The following is a 4,202-nucleotide window of genomic DNA, read 5'->3' on the forward strand; positions in this document are numbered from 1 at the left end:
CCAAAAATGAAATTTATTTCAAAATCATTTTAATTAATTTTGTCAATAATAGTAAAAAGTGTTACTATTCTTTGAACATTAAAATTTATAGTCTACTCTCTACTCGTTTTTAAAATGAGACTATTTTTCTTAATAGCTCAAATACATTTCATAGCGGAAGTACATGATAAATCATACCATTACATCCATAAAATAAAATCATTAGTCTCATGATACTGCCTAATTTATGCTTAATTTATAAATGCGGTTCATTGTCCTTAAGCAGTGTTATTTAGTCCCACCAACATTTTGTTTTTGCACCTAGCTGCAATTAAAACAATTAATACATATTAATAGATAATCACAATTACATACTCAAGTAAGGGTTACAAATTAAAAATAGAACATGATATTAACTTTATTATTTACAAAACAATGAAGTTTTTTTTAGTCATTTCCCACATATACATCTAACACAATGACAATGATTTAATTATTGAATTCATCTATATTTCAATATTTTCATCCTTCACACATGGTTAATCCTATTTAGAATTAAAATTATAGTGGAAATTCATGTTTCTTTGAGACACTAAAAATAATACAAATCATAGAAAAATAAGTTGATCAATAAAAAATAAAATCAACATGAATTAATGGAATTTGTGAGGAGAATTTGGATTTCAAGAGTGCAATAAGATAGAAAGCAATAAATCAAATTAAATTACCTTATCTTCTAAATTGTAATTCCTAGACACATCATGTAGTATTTTGTCTGATAATGCGTAATGCATCTAATATTGGTTAAAAAAGAGAGATTGTTGTTGAGTTTTATTGGTATTTGCATGAGAATGGCTATAACGTCGATTTAAAGAGAGAAAGAGAGTCTATTGTTGATTTTTATTTGTGCCTATCAATTTATAATAATTCTATCAATTAACTTTCCATAATTATCATTAAGAAAATTAATTTTATGACGTTATTTATGAAATAACTATGCAAAGAGTAACGTTAATTAATTTATGAGTGAATACCCATTTTGGTCCCTCACAAATATTACACGAGTCAAATTAGTCCCTCACAAAAAAATAGACCCAACTTAATCTCTTATAAAATTTAACCGAATCATATTAGTCCTTCTGCTAATATTTTTCTCAAATCGGTTTTTTTTCTAATTTTAAACCGTGACTGGACTGACACGTTGGATTTTATTTATTTTTCATTTTTTAAATACTAAAATGATTTTTATTTTTAATTTCATTTTTAAACAACTATAAATTAATAATATAAAAAAGCCAAAATTGTTTCTTATAAGGAGTTGAACTCAAGCCCATGTGGTTAATCTTAAACAATTCTAAATTCGAAATACAAAATACAAAATTTGTATCAATATGGTCTCGAACCTAAGTCTCTTCAGATTAAAAGACAGTCAATTTAATACAATAGAAATTGATTTGTTTATTTGTAAATGATAGTCACTTTACTAACAATAGAAATTGATTTGTCTAGTTGTTATTGATAGTCACTTTACTAACCGTAGAAATTGATTTGTCTAGTTGTAAATGATAATCACTTTATTAACAATAGAAATTGATTTATCTAGTTGTAAATGATAGTCATTTTACTAACAATACAAATTGATTTGTCTTGTTGTAAATAATAGTCGCTTTACTCACAATAGAAATTGATTTTTCTAGTTGTAAATGATAGTCACTTTATTAACGATATAAATTGATTTGTCTAGTTGTAAAGTGAAAATCATTTAACTTGAAGGGACTTGGATTTGAGACCTCATAGATAAAAATTTAGGTATAGAATTTGTTAATATTAGTAGAAATCATGGAAATTACTTGTTTAAAAATTACTTTATAAGAAATAACTTTGGCTTTTTTGATATTATTCATTGATAACCGTTTAAAAATTAAATTAAAAATAAAAATTAATTTAGTATTTAAAAAAAATCTAACGTGTCAGTCCAGTCACGGTTTAAAAGTATGAAAAAAATCGGTTTAGAAGTAGAAAAAAACCGATTTGAGAAAAATATTAGCAGAAGGACTAATATGATCCGGTTAAATTTTGTAAGGGATTAAGTTAAGTCAATTTTTTTGTGAGGGACTAATTTGACTCATGTAATATTTGTGAGGGACCAAAATGGGTCTTTACTCTTAATTTATTGACTATTCAAAGAGTAACGTTAATTAATTTATTTATAAAAATGAAATGGATAGAAATTTTTTTTTGAATATTTATTAAGAAAATTAATTTAATAATGATAAAATGCAAAGTTTAACGTTTAAAGAATAATTATATAATGATGGGAAATCAATTCTGTAACTATATGATGTTAAATGTCCATTATTTTTATTGTGAAAAACTTAAAATTAATTCACTATACATTTATAAATAAGAAAAAAAATATTCCAAAAATATATATTAATTTTAATTTTTTATAGGTTTTATTCTTATTTTATTAGATACCCTTAATAATTGGAATGGAATGTAAATAAATTTCTAAGTTTTATTTATTAAATTTATAATTGGAATTAGATGAAATTGGAATAAAAATATGATTATGAATATTATTATTATTTTTCATAACTAAGTTATGATACATAGAAATAATAATAATAAATATATTTATTACTATTTATTTATTATCTATTATGATACAGAAAAAATTTATTTGATAAATTTATTAATTTTTTGTCCATTAAAGATTAAATGTAATTCTTCTTATTATTATTATATTTAATTGGTAGAATTTTAATAATAAAATATTATTAAAAATATAAACATCAAAATACATACATATAAAGTATTTTTATACTTTATAATGAAAATATATCTGAGAGTTACAAACTATTAAATAATAAAATATTATTAAAATATAAACATAAAAATACATACATATAATATATTTGAGAGATATATATTTTTATTGTTGCATACATATATATTTGTATACTTTATAATTGAAATATATTTTAGAGTTACAAAATATCAAATAATTAAATATTGTTAATTTGTTGTCTATTAAAAATTAAAAATTACATTATTATTATAATTTTATAATTATATTTAATTGGTAGACTTTTGGGAGGTAGGATTTTGTGAGGATGACACATAAGCATGAGGTTATGTGAAGATGACACATAAGAAAATGCTATGTGAAGATGATACATAAGCAAATGCTAGGGTTGTCATCATCACAACCTTACATTTATATTAAGTAGATATTTTACTAATATAAATTTATTATTGGTAACGTAAGAATATTCCAATTATTTTAAGATAATTTGGATTAAATATTACATAAATATTTTTTTTACCTATTACACTACAAGAAAATAACGAATTAGCGTCAGCCATCAGTCCTCGCTAACATAAAAAAATTGAGGCTACCACGAATTAGCTTCAGCTTAATGTCTGTGTCGGGGCCGACTCTCCAATTTTGGAAGCTACATGTAGCGTGGACCGACGCTAACCATAGCGTTGGCTGCTACAAACGTTACATCGACACTAATATATGATATTTTTTTCTACGCTATTTTCCAGAACTTAGCGTCAGCTAGTGGACCGTCGCTAATGTGTAACACGTCACACGTGTTTATGTTTCACTAGTATAAGACTTCTGCGTCCGCACGGGTAAGTTCATTTATATCTTATATAATTCAATAAGGTTTGGTTGTTGCTGATATATAATTGTTATTATAAAATTACTAATTACTGAAAAATATTTAAAAATAAATAGGTAGCAAATCACCAACAAGATAAACCCAATATGTCTAATAACTACATATATTTATAAATATCACTAATAACTATAAATATTAACAAAAAATTTGTTGATTAAAAAAAAGGTATTGTGGTGATATTGACTAGTGAAAATAGTGAGTTTCAGTGATAAAATTCACAAGAGTTGGTAAAATTTACAAATATCACTCTCATTGTTTCCTTAGAATACAATAATAAATTGATAGTTTTAGTGATAAAATTCACAAGAGTTGCATTAGAAATTATAAAATGAGAAACTATGAATTGTGATTTGAAAAAGAAAAATGCACGAGTCTATGAATTCAGAGGGTTTTGAAACATCACTCTCCAACTCTGGATTCATATTTTCATCACTTTTAGTACTTGAAATTTAGCACTCTCTACCATCTCTTCAGCATGATGCTACAACGATTTTATCACACCCACCTGTCATACCCCAATTTTTCTCC

The sequence above is a fragment of the Vicia villosa genome, unplaced genomic scaffold, assembly GCF_029867415.1.
Source record: "Vicia villosa cultivar HV-30 ecotype Madison, WI unplaced genomic scaffold, Vvil1.0 ctg.001316F_1_1, whole genome shotgun sequence".
Lineage (NCBI taxonomy): Eukaryota > Viridiplantae > Streptophyta > Magnoliopsida > Fabales > Fabaceae > Vicia > Vicia villosa.